The 13,645-nt window shown below is 41.5% G+C and overlaps 1 long non-coding RNA gene across 1 annotated transcript in view; it reads left to right on the top strand.

The window, feature by feature from the left end:
• LOC308699976 overlaps positions 1-13,645 on the top strand; it is a 116,299-nt gene that overhangs the window by 43,887 nt on the left and 58,767 nt on the right. Inside the window, exon 2 of the long non-coding RNA XR_014031253.1 lies at positions 12,685-12,750. This is a non-coding gene — a long non-coding RNA (uncharacterized lncRNA). The remainder of the gene's footprint in view (positions 1-12,684; positions 12,751-13,645) is intronic.

The raw sequence follows: 13,645 nt of genomic DNA, 5'->3' as shown, positions 1-13,645 counted from the left end.
CAGTGCAGCCAGCAGTTACTTAGGAACACAGCAATCTTCTGTCGAGGTTTGTCTTTTTCAGCAGCGTTGTAGTATCAAAACAATGTCTATTTAACTCACGCACAGCCCAAACGCAGTCGGTGAACGAGCGTCTTTTAGGAATAGCAACAGCAAAATCCCAACACTCTCCCGCAACGAAGCCAGCAAAGTGGTTAGACATCAGGTAACTCAGGCGTTTTTTTGGAAAAACTCCAGCTCGAACTCGTTCACTCAGTGTTCACTCAAACTTCCCCGCCTTAAGCCCCGCACACCTGTTGCTTAAATAATTCGCTACGTACTTCCATCTCACCGCACCGCATTGCATTTTGGTCAGTGTAGTTCCTTATTTTCGCCACACTCTCCTCCCCTTGAACAAAACATCTCATAGTTCTCTATGTAGATGTGTGAATATTAAAATCCTAAGAACTCCTCTTCCTCAGTTAAAGATTCATTGAAGAGATCGAGGATTGTTTGTTTCTCTTGAGTCTCCAATTCGGTGGCAGTTGGAAAACAGGGTTTTAAGTTGCAGACATGGACAATGCGGACATCCTCACCTGTGGATTCCAGTGCTATTTGATAATTCACTGGTCCCATTTGTTGTATTACCCGGTAGGGTCCCTTCCATTTCGGTGCAAGTTTAGCAGTAAAGTTTCTCGTTGCACTGGATTGGGGAAACTGTCGGATCCATACTCTGTCTTTTTCCTTAAATAAGACGTCCCGACGATTCTTATTATAGTTTCTCAGTTGCCTCAAATGTGCTTTCTTACAGTTTTCTTTTGCCTTTGCTTGCAGTTGACTCAAGTGATACACTACTTCATAGTGTGGTGCATCTGGTGAGAGATCATGACCTTTACCTTTTAAAAGCTTGTTCATCGGTCCTTGTAACTTCCTTCCTAACTGAAGTTCCGCAGGAGTCATTCCAGTCGTTTCTTGTACTGCCGAGTTGATGGCAAACCTAAATTCAGGTAGGTATTGGTCCCAACGCTTATGATTTTCATCTACATAGGCAGCCATCATACTTTTAAGGGTTCGATTGATTCTCTCTGTCATGTTCGTCTGCGGGTGATAAGCAGTAGTCAGCTTTGGCGTTACGTTCCAGCTTTCACATAATTCTTTGAACACTGCAGACACGAACTGAGTGCCTCTATCAGACACCAGAAAATCTGGGACTCCCCATCTGGTTAGGATCTCTTTTCTGAAAAGGGTAGCAACTGACTTAGCAGTAGCTACTCGCATGGGAAAAAGTTCTACCCAGCGAGTGAAGTAGTCAACAAAAACCAGAAGGTACTCGTTTTGGTTAGTGCTACGGGGTAAGGGTCCCATGATGTCTACCCCCAACATCTGATTAGGTCGGTCACTGACAATTTTCTGCATCTTCCCAGCAGGTTTCTGTTGGTCAGCTTTTAAGGTTTGGCATTTTACACAACTTTTCACAAACTGTTTGATGTCGGACCACATCCCAGGCCAATATGCCGCATCCTGAATTCTTTTGTACGTTTTATAGATCCCAACATGACCACTCATAGGGCTACAATGATAGTGTTCCAATATACAAGGTACAAGATCTTTGGGAACAAAGATACGGTAATGGAACTGATTCTCTGTCAGCTGAGTTTTGAGGTATAGCTTATCTTCTACGACTTCATATTTGGCTTGCTGGTCATCATTGTTCTCAGCCAAATTTTGGAAGATTTTTGTGATTTCTGGATCATTATGTTGTTTCTCCCAGATCAATTCTGCAGTAACTGGAAGTAGGTTTTGGGCATCCTTCTGATTGGAATACAAGTTACAACTTGTGTGTGGAGTTATCCGTGATAGAGCATCTGGAGCTGCGTTTAATTTACCCTTTCGATACTCAACAATGAAATCGTACTTTTGCAACTGTAGGGCCCATCGAATAAGACGGCTGGTGGTTTTGGGTGAATTCATTACCCACTGCAAGGCAGAATGATCGGTAATGACAGTGAACATTCTGTGATCCAAGTAGTGCTGCCACTTGTCTAATGCCCATACTACGGCTAAACATTCCTTCTCTGTTGCAGAGTAGTTTGTCTCTGCAGGATTAAGGGTTCTACTGGCATAAGCTATTACCTCTTCTATGCCTTGTCTCCGCTTTTGAGTCAGCACTGCACCCAGTCCTATCTCGCTGGCATCCGTGTACACAATAAATGGATGCTCTAAATTGGGATGGCCCAGGATGGGTGGAGTCATCAAGCAAGTTTTCAGTTGTTCAAAAGCCTGTTGGCACTGCAATGTCCACTGAAAAGTTCGGCCTTTTTTCTTTAAGGAGTTGAGTGGTTCAGCAATTCTAGAGAAATTGGGAACAAATCTGTGGTACCACCCAGCGAGTCCAAGGAAACGTTGGACTTCCTTCAGATTTCTTGGCACAGGATAGGTACGAATAGCTTCCACTTTACTAGGATCAGCTGAAATGCCTTGGATGTTGACTAGATGACCTAGAAAAGTAACTTCATGCAAACAGAACTTGCTTTTTCTGAGGTTGATGGTTAAACCAGCATCTTGTAACTTCTGGAAAACAGCTTGGAGGTCAAGGAAATGCTGAGTAACAGATGGAGAGTAAACGATAATATCGTCAATGTACACAAAGCAATTCTTGCTACGTAGCTCTCCCAAGACAGTCTCCATAAGACGTTGGAAAGTGGATGGAGCATTTTTAAGACCAAACGGCATTACATTAAAGTGAAATAGTCCTGCAGATGTAATAAAGGCAGTCTTGGCTTTACTGGAAGCATCCATAGTCACTTGCCAATATCCACTGTTAAGGTCCAGAGTGGAGAAAATAGCTGACCCCGAAAGGGATTCTAAGATTTCAGTAAGATTTGGCAGAGGATAGGCGTCACTTTCTGTTATGGCGTTCAATTTGCGATAGTCTACACAAAATCGAAGACGTCCGTCCTTCTTCGGGACAAGGACTACAGGGGAGGCCCATCCTGACTGTGATGGCTCTACAATACCTGCATCTAACATTTCTTTGAGTTGTTGATTCACTATGGCTCGTTTAGCAGGGGACACCCGATAAGGTCGTTGCTTTATGGGAATTTGGTGATGTGTATAAATTTGATGTTGGAGAACAGCTGTTCGTCCCAACTGCAGAGTACACACTTGAGGGTTGGTTCTTAGGAGGTGACTTAATTGAAGTTTTTGACCAGGTGGTAAGTGAGCTGCATCCACTGCTTGATTAATGAGTGTTGTATTATCCTCACCTTCAACTTTCAAGGGCATGGGTGGCGTTAAGGGTGGAATAGAACTTAACAGGGAAATGCTTGATGTGGAGTAGTGAGCTTGATTTTCATTTAGCAAATGCTGGTACCTCATCTGTGTTGGCACACTTGCATGACCGGGTTGGAAGAGGTAATCCACATCAGGAACAGAAGTAAAGGAATACTTCCCATCCGACACCTTTAGCTGCATCCCACTAAAGAAAATAAAGTCTAATCCCAAGACAATGGAATAAGCAAGAGCTTTGGACGTTAACACAGCAACAGGAAGGGTGCAAGCATGGCCGTGCAGTTCAAGCGAAACATTTAACCATCCCAGAGGTACTTCTGTCATCCCGTTTGCCAAATATAAAGGTCCAAGAGACCAAGGGTTAAGGCTCTGTTCTGTGGGGTTGAATTCTTTCCACAAGTGCTCATGAATTAGTGTAAAACTCGCCCCAGTATCCACAATGGCTTTGCCTACCCAATTACCAATACTAATTGGTACAATTAACTGTTGTGGTACAATAACAGCTTCCTGTGAATGTGTTGTCACTTTCTGTTGTAAAGCATTTGCAGTGGTCATTGAGTTGTTGGTGGGTTTACCTCTGGATCTAGGAGGACAGGATCGTTGTAGATTAGCAGAAGGTTGCTCTGGTGGTGGAAAAGACGGAGAAGGCAAAGAAAAATGTGGGCAAGCACTTGGAGCATGTAGCCCTTTACACCTCCAACACTGTACCTGTGGTTTATCGACTGGCCGGTTAACGGGTGGTAGGGGTCCTTTGAGTCCAGACTGACCTTGTTTTGAGCTCAAACGGTAGTTATACTGTAACTGCTGTAAATGATCCTTCTCAAGTTGCTGTCCCAACCGTACCAAGTCCTCTACAGTTGTTACACGACCACGTAGCTGGCTAGCTAAGTAAGGCTTTATGTTCTTTAAAGTCATTTTAACCAGTTCAGACTCAGTTAAAGTAGGCTTCCACCTTTTGCAAAGTGCTCTATAGGTAAAAGCAAAGTCTCTTATGGACTCCCTCTCTCCTTGAGTTCTGATTCTGACACGCTCTGCAAGTTCATCCTCATAATCTTCAGAGAGAAAAGCAGTAAGGAATGAAGACTCAAACTCATGCCAGGTAGTTACTGTAGTTCTAGCTACTTCCCACCAATCACGTGCTGTACCATGCAAGACTGTTCGGAAAGTAGCCAGGATTTCAGAATCAGTTAAAGGATGTAATGCAAGAAAATCCTGACACTTAGCTAAATACAACAAGGGATCAGAATCGTCTGATGGTCTCCCAAAAGTAGGAAAGGTTAATTTGAGATGGTCGCTCTTGACAGCACCCGCATTTACAGGGGGGATCACATTCATGGATTGACTTGAGGATTCAGAATTCTTCGGTGGATCCTGATCCTCTGTTTTATTTTCTGGACTCTCTTGCAGTTCAGTTATTTTAACACTTAAGTCGTCAAGCTGGGCGGTCAATTGAGTGAAATCCTGGTTTAACTCATCGTGGCTTTTTTGAAAGTTTTGCCGGACAGTTTTAATATCTTTCTGTATCTCTAGTTGAAGTTTCTCCACCATGGAACAAATATTTGAAACTAAAGACTTTTCAATTTTTTGAAATTCATCCAACATGAGCAACTTCATGGTCTTAACCATTTGATCAGTCTCCGTTTCAGCTTGTTGTTTGGTTGTTAATAAAATGGTGGAAATTTGCTGGGTGTGATTGTCCACTTTCTCTGACAGACTTTTCAATTGGCTTTTATGTTGAGCAGAAGTAAGTTTCAATTCACTGGTAAGTGCAGTTACAGCGGTCTCCTGTCTTCCCATGAGATCATATAATTTGTCCCAATTTCCCTGGACTTGAGCAGTGAGGTCTCCAATTCCCCTTGCAGGTGTGGGAATTGTACCAGGCAAATCATATTGGACATGTGAAGATACTGGTGAAGACACTGGTGAAACATTAGTTGCTGCCTCTGTTGGAGATGGAGTGCATAACTGCATCAGTTCCTCGCTATGCACAAAGCTATGCACAGGCGTGCTACGGGCTATATCAGATGAAGCAAATTGCACTTGAGTTCTTGATTGTATAGGGCTAGGTGGAATATAAGGGAAAGAGGGATAGTTAGGCAACAGAGGTTGAGGGGGGCCAGCCGTCCAGTCAGGAGTTGCAACATCTGGAACCTCAATATCAATAAGGGTTGACGATGGGTGTAAGGAATCTGCCATGACTTACCATGTAAAAAGATGTGTTTGTATTTTGTCAGTAGTGTGGAAAAACAAAAGAAAAAGGAGAGGGAAAAAAAGTAAATACTTCAATTACTCACTTCATAGAATTTCTCAAAAATACTTGTGGCAACTGACAACTGAAAAATAGTTAAACTCAATTACCCCCACACTGACTACAACCTTAACACAAAGTTCACAAGACAAGAGTCAATTAGGCTACTTCAGTTTGACATAATCTGGTTAATGTACTCATTTAAATAAAGTGATTTACATCAGTCAAAATAATCACTTTCATACCCCACATTGAACACATTTCATCATTTTCATCAGGCACTTTTAGTTCAGTCCCACAGATGAAGTATAGTTTTAAAGCACAAACACACAAACAAAAAATAGATGCATTAAATAACACAATAGTAAGCAATCTGAGGGACAGGTCAGTACCCAATTATATTACACAATTAAATTCAAGTCCCTGTTCGGGCGCCATTTTCTGTGACGGTGTAATGGAATTAACTTATTATCCGTTACAGAACGGTACACAATTACCCAACCAATTCAACAATAATAAAAAAAAAAGATTTATTTTTAGTTTAGGTCTGTCTTAACTCTTTTAGTTTTTCTTTCTTTTTCACGAAAGCAATGTCAAAAGAAATTAGGACATATTTTTCACAGAATCATCACGACTCATAATGAAACAATGTATTTCATCAACACTGATAACGTTACATGTGATATCAATTTCATCAGTTTTTAAACATTTCATGTATTGAGGCCCACAAAATAAAATAAAACAATAAAGGTCTTTGGTTTAATTCAACGTAAAAGCAATAACTCAATGCGAGTAAACCTTTCAGTTCGTAAACAAACCACCTCAGAAATGTTAGCGTTCGTTAGTTAAGTGTGTGTGTATGTGTGTGTGTGTGTGTGCGTACTGCGTAGATGATCACAGTTTATAGCGTCTTTTTCGTTGTTGGTGGGGCGAGTGAATGAATATCTTGTAAAAGGAAGAGTGGTGTACTATTCCAGTCCTACCTGGAGTCAGACGCACAGTATCTTGAACTCAAGAGTCCACAATGAAAAGGATACCTCACTCGTAGCGCTGTAACGTTCGGCTCGTGCTCAGCCCAGGCACCTCTGATAATGTGTCTTTTAGGACAAGCAACAGCGATGATCCAGACACTCTTTCACAGTGCAGCCAGCAGTTACTTAGGAACACAGCAATCTTCTGTCGAGGTTTGTCTTTTTCAGCAGCGTTGTAGTATCAAAACAATGTCTATTTAACTCACGCACAGCCCAAACGCAGTCGGTGAACGAGCGTCTTTTAGGAATAGCAACAGCAAAATCCCAACACTCTCCCGCAACGAAGCCAGCAAAGTGGTTAGACATCAGGTAACTCAGGCGTTTTTTTGGAAAAACTCCAGCTCGAACTCGTTCACTCAGTGTTCACTCAAACTTCCCCACCTTAAGCCCCGCACACCTGTTGCTTAAATAATTCGCTACGTACTTCCATCTCACCGCACCGCATTGCATTTTGGTCAGTGTAGTTCCTTATTTTCGCCACAAGCTTGAGGTTTTCCCTGGTAACATCTCTCACAGACCTCTGCACATTCTTCACCTTTTTTTTCACAGACTCAAGATCCTTGCGTGTCTGCTCCAGTGATATCCCATTTGCGATCACAGTCTCTTTTAGATCTTTTATATCATCCGACATTGAGTCCAGCTTGTCAAGTTTCTTTAATTTCTCATTTATTTCGCTCAATATTCCCTCCATATCCGGCGTAAAAGAAAAAGAATTATCCGGACTGCTTTCTAGTTCCGTGTTTAGTCGTTTGTTTGGTGGCTCAACTCTTTTTTTGTTTGAAGCTACGGGCGTCTTTGTTGAATCAGACGCCATCAAACAAAAAGGGATAATCAATCGAATCAAAAAGTATGCCACTGGAGCGTAACGCCAACTTAAATTTGGCCCATTCACAAATCAAAAATAATTCTTAATTGAATTCTACCATTTTTTCACGAATAATACTTAAAATTCTCCCATATATTAATACATTTTGCCACGCGACATCACCTGCTGCTCACTCACTCACGCATGCGCACTTCGCACTTCCGAGACAGAGAAAACTTTCCAGGCTTCCATCACAGATCTATAGAAGGAAGTCAAGTCTGTTAAAGTTGTTTCGTTCAGGTTCAATATAAAGAGGTGTTTGTCAAGTCCCATGTTGCCTGCTTTTCTCAAGACTGCAACTGCAGTGTTGGACCAAGCAATATCACTATTATACAGCAGTCTCTTAGCAGCTTGCAGACGAAAGGCCATGAGTCTAGATCTGATGTCCACAAGACCTTGCCCCCCTTCTTGCACTGGCAAAAAAAGGACAGCTGATCGGACCTAATGCTGTCCTGCCCCCCCAAAAAATTACCAGCATCCTTTGAATGTCTTGAACTAGTCAAACGGGAGGCTGTAACACAATAGATTTATGCCACAGCGCAGAAGTGACCAAGTTATTTGCAAGTAAAACTCTCCCCCTATAGGATAACTGGGGTAACAAGCAGTTCCATTTAGACAATCGGGTGCATACTCTCTCCAGAACTCCCTACCAATTTTTCTTCTGAAACTCTTCTGATCCCGAAAACACACCAAGTAATTTTAGCCATATTCTATTCCAGTTTAAAGTACCTGGTAGTTGTGGGAGATTTTCTAAATTTCTTTGACCTGACCAGAAAGCTTCAGTCTTATCCCAGTTTACTGTAGCTGACGATGCCCCTTCATACAACTCAAGTGCTCTAGACAAAGCTTTTATATCATTATTAGAATTGACAAAGACTGTAACATCATCAGTGTAAGCAGTAATTGTAGTTCTTAAATTTTGAGGCATTGTGGGCATTGATAAAGCATTTAGAGTTTTTCTTATATTAAAAAAGTAATGGCTCAATATCAATACTGTACAATTGCCCTGATAAAGGGCATCCTTGTCTAATGCCCCTTGAAACCACAAAGGCCGACTTAGGCTTCCCCCCACCTTAACCATAAAAGTAGTGTACAACAACCGTATCCATTTGATAAATCCTGGCCAAACCCAAATGCAGCAAGTAGATTAAAAAGATAGTTATGATCATCATTATCAAATGCCTTTTCTTGGTCTAAAGCAATCAACCCAACCTCTGCATCAAACATTTTGCAGATATCCAAGGTAGAGCCCTGCACGGGCCAAAAATTCCAGCCCTAACCCGGCCCTGGCCCGTGGTGTTCAAGCCCTACCCGGCCCCAGCCCGACAACGGCTGCAATTTTTCAGCTCGAACCCGACCCGAGACCAACATCAATATCACTTTTAGCTCTCTCTGACGCGCGCTCTTTGATGCAAGCTCTCTGATGCGACGGGCTTGCAGACCTCTAATCCAAGGTATCTCTCACTAAAAAAGATTATCCATTATAGATCTTTTTGGAATGCAATAGGTTTGGTCTTGATGAATTATCAAATGTAAAAACTTCTTTAGCCTATTAGACAGACATTTAGATAAGATTTTATACTCTGATGTTAATAAAGCAACAGGTCTCCAGTTCTTTAACGGAGTCAAGTCTCTCTTTTTAAGTAGTAGGGACAATACAGCACGTTGACATAGCAGGTAGAATGCCATCTTTATAACTTTCACAGAAAACTTCGTAAAGGTCCATTCCAATATATTTCCAAAAATGTTTATACAATTCAGAAGTCAACCCATCAATTCCGAGAGAGCGTCCGGATTTCAACAGGTCCAACAGCAATAGTGAGTTCTTTTGTCAGCAATTTGTGTGTCCAAAACAGTCTTAGAAACAGAGTCTATTTGAGGAAGTTCATGCAAAAGTTGTGCTGCTCAGCTAGAGTTGCAATGATCAGCTTTGTAGAGAGAAGATTAAAAATCAACAGCATGACAACACATTTCTAAAATATCATTTGCAATCTTCCCATCTAGAAGACGTAAACATGTCATCTGCTTATATTGTGCCACTGAACGTTCTAAATGGAAAAAAAAAATAAACACTTGGGGCATCCATCTCAGTGAATGATGTAAATCGTGACCTCACCAAAGCTGCTTTAACCCTCTCATTCAAATGAAAACTTAGCTGCTTCTTTTTCTGTTGTAAGTTGTTGATAAAAGCTGGGTCATGTTTAATTTCTGTCTCTATAGACTCTATATCTCTTTCCAGGGCTTGAATTGTTTCTCTTTGAGTAGTCTTTTTACAACCTCCCACCATTGTTTTAAATTTTCAAAATCATTTTTCTTCCTCTTCCAATGATTCCAAAATACCACAAAATGTTTGTAAAATAAAGCATCCTGCAACAGTTTAGCATTAAAATGCCAATAAGAGGATTTTCTTGGAAACTGTGTCATATTTCCTGAAATAAAAACCAGATGGTGATCAGAAAAACCTACAGGAGAAATAGAGCAATCAATAATCCTGTTATTAAAAATGTTTGAAACACAGATTCTGTCTGAACGAGCAGCACTTATTGTTTGTCTTCTGGATGCTTGATTCTTCACATATCTAAAAGTTCGGCCTCTTTCACCAATCTTGACAAATAGTTGGATGAAAGCATATAAGGCTCTTCATTATTACGGTCAACATTGAAACATTCTGTACAGTTCCAATCTCCACCAATAATGATGTTTCCATCACTAAAATCCTGTTTTAAAACATTAGTTAGTATTCTAAAAAACGTTCTGGTTGCGTATGCAACCCACCGTTCCCTGAAGGAGGGAACGGAGGACGTAGTCGACGTCAACTGAATGGGGATCACGCTTAGGGAGCCTGTCTTTTTCGTACTACTGTTTAATCAAGCCAATTCAACATTGACGTGCGTGATTACACGCACCGGAAGTGGACGCACGCACCAGTTGCTTTTTCGCTGAGGAGCCAAGCGGCCCCCAGAGTCAGCGGTGGTCCAGCAGTAGTGGCGAGGGGACTACGTCCTCCGTTCCCTCCTTCAGGAGGGACTAGTACTGCCACCTTCCAGTGCCTAGACAGAAGCCTCCTGATCCCCCCCGCGAATTAAGGCGGAGAAGGGACAGGGCTTTAGGCCAGGGAAGTCACTGCTGTTCCTACAGGACCACAGGGAAAGCGTTCCCTGTACATGAAAGGAAGGGACGCTGCAGAAGCCACATACTGCTCACAAGGAGATACATGTGGAGTATACATAAATGGACTGGGTGAATTGATGGGTAGTACAACATATGGAATGTCACTGGGGAGGCTCCAGCCTATAACCGGGGGAGCTATTTAACGGACAGTGACGGCAGAAAACTCTGCCAAGCGAAGACACAGGCTCGCTGTAGGGAGTCGTATCGTGGAAAAATACACATATGGGATCACTGTGGGGATTACAACATATGGACCCAGCCTAGCACAAGTTCCACTAGTGCATACAAGTGGTAGGCCTGGCTTCGGACGCTCCGCCGCCGGAGGGTATGGAGGAACTCGACAGGGTTCAGTTAAAGGGAACTCAACTGGAGCAAAAATGGCACATGAATCCAGTCCATAGGAGGGGAATGGTGCAGCAAGCCGACACTTCGAACCAGGCTCGAGTGAAACTGGCTTCATGAGAAGGGAGCCCACGAGAAGCAGCGGTTCAAACATAGGTGTCGCTCAGCCCCCAACTCTAGAATATCTGTCAGCGAAGCACACTGTGTCAACGCCTAGGCGGGAGCACCACTCACTAAGGCTTACATTCTGTGCACGTATAACCGCAATGAAGCGGACGGATAGAGAAGCCAGGGCTGGGTCTGCCTCCTCCGGGGCAGCGCTTGCAGGTTCACCACCTGGTCCCACCTGGTTTAGGGAGAGGTAGGAACCTTGGACACACATCCAGGCTGGGGTCTCAGCTAGTGAGAGTTAGCCGGCCCGAATTCCAGGGCACAAATCGTTGACCGAAAGCGAGCAAGTCCCTACCCTCTAGTAGAGACCATGCAAGCAGGAGAACTGTTTCTTTAAAAACAGAATTTTTAACTCACTGCCTGCAGTGGCTCAGGGACTGTCTCTGCAGTGCAGTAGCACCACAGATAAGGCCCAAGAGGATAAAGAGGGGCGCAAGGCTTTTAGTTACCTTGCTCCCTCAGGAACCTGGCGATCAGGACGTGCTTCCCAGCTACTGCATCATGATGTGCGTCAAAGAAAAATAGAGGCAACATCATTTTGAGGGTGGAGGACACAGCCCTCACTCCAACCCATCTTGCAGGAAAGAGAGCACTGAAATGACCGAACGCTTTCAGGATCTCCTCACGGAGAGAAGACTCACTCAACGAATAGGTTCCACTTCCATTTGGCGAAAGCAACACTTCCTCTTAGGGGGTGCTCTTGCAGAAGTGATGGAGACCACCACATATGGCGCAACGGTCGTAATGCTGTCTTTTCAGACCAGTACCAGCTCGCTGACCAACGTCTTTTTCTGTCGCTCTACATATGTCATCTGGTATAATTGAAGCGGTTGGCTATGAGCTACGTACAGGTGCATTTGATAGACATTCATATCGCCCAATAAACGGCTCTGGGCATTCGTAAACCACGCCTCAAATACGAGAAAATGAACATGTAGTTCCCAGACCAAGTCTCAAATGAGACTTGGTCTGACAAAAGCCAGGCTAATAAGTACTAGTACCTTTACTTGAGTAGTTTTTGGATACTCTGCCCACCTCTGCGTACACATAATCAGTACATATCAAATGTAACAAAGCAATAGTGACACAGTAAAAACTTTTTTACTCACATAAAGTCAAATAGTTGCGCCATTCCTATTGGATCCAATAAAGAAGGCACAGCATAGTTTTTTTAATTTCAGTCTCTCTGCAAATCTAGCATCAGAAGGAAGGTTATGCAGCGATTGTGTTTTTCCAAAACCTGGCACTGCGCAACATTTTGCACTCTTCAAAGGCATGTTTGCTCGATCCAGTGTAAGCATAACGTATGTTATTTACCTACTACATGTTACCTACCTACTTTCACCTATAAATAGACGCATTCCAAAATGAGTCATTCTCTGTGCTTGGTTTCAATAAAAGCTGTTTTTGGACTATCAATTAAGTTTTCAGTTCTGAAACTTGCAGGATATTCTTATAATATGATGACCTCTTATATGTCAAAAGCTCAAGGAAAATGTGATTTATCTATTCATGACCCCTTTAAGGTAATTTATTGTTAATGTTTTTATTGTTTTTTGTTTGTCTGTTTGTTTTTTCATACTCCTAAGGCTGAAATATCTTCAGTATGCAATTTTCTGCTCTTCTCTTCATCTCATCTATATCAGCAGCAGTTGGTGAGTTATTACTCTCATTGATAAATTTATCTTTTAGCATTTCTCATGTGTTTACAATAAATTCTTGAAATCAATCACTGTTAGATAGTAGTTTGCTAGACCTAAAGCAAAGTACAAAAATTTACAAAGATCCTAATTCTGCCATTATTAAATCTGTTAATATGGTATTTAAGTTATACTGTTTATTTAGATTTGCATGTGTTTTTGCTTACTGGGTTAAAGCAACCTTTTGCCAGTTACATTATATTGTGCATGACTCATGGTAACACTTTATGTTCAGTTATAAGTCATTTAAGTTATTAGTTAATGATTAACTAATCATTTACAAAACATGACTATACGTTCATAAATAATTAATAAGTGATATAATAACATTGTATGAATGTTTTGTTAATTCAGATAAAATCCCTTATAAGTTACTAGTTAATGATGAACTAATAATTTACAAAACATGACTAAGCATTCATAAATGATTAATAAGTTCTATGCTAACATTTTATGAATGTTTTGTTAATTCAGTTGTCACTTATATGTTATTAGTTAATTATGAACTAACCATTTTTTAAAAACATGACTATACATTCATAAATTATTAATAAATGGTATGCTAAAAATGTATGAAAACTAGAAGAAATTGTTGCGCTCTAAATTGACAAAAAAAAAAAAATCAGTTTTCTTCAGGTGCGTGGAGCCAAACTCAAAGAGATATGGAAAACGAGCAAGAAGGTAGCTGGCCGCACACTGAATTCTGTACAGACTATAGAAGTCTATCAAAACATTTTTTTTTTTATTTTCTGGATTGCATAGTGCAAAAACTGCAAAGTGAATTAAAAACAAATGAACAGGAGCAAACGTTTCAACACATCACTATCTTCAGTGCTCACTCTGCAACAAA

This window comes from Scardinius erythrophthalmus (genome assembly GCF_964197995.2).
Source record: "Scardinius erythrophthalmus genome assembly, chromosome: 12".
NCBI classification, from domain to species: Eukaryota; Metazoa; Chordata; class Actinopteri; order Cypriniformes; family Leuciscidae; genus Scardinius; species Scardinius erythrophthalmus.
The sequence above is the reverse complement of the archived record's forward strand: the minus strand, read 5'-3'. Positions and strand labels throughout refer to the sequence as shown.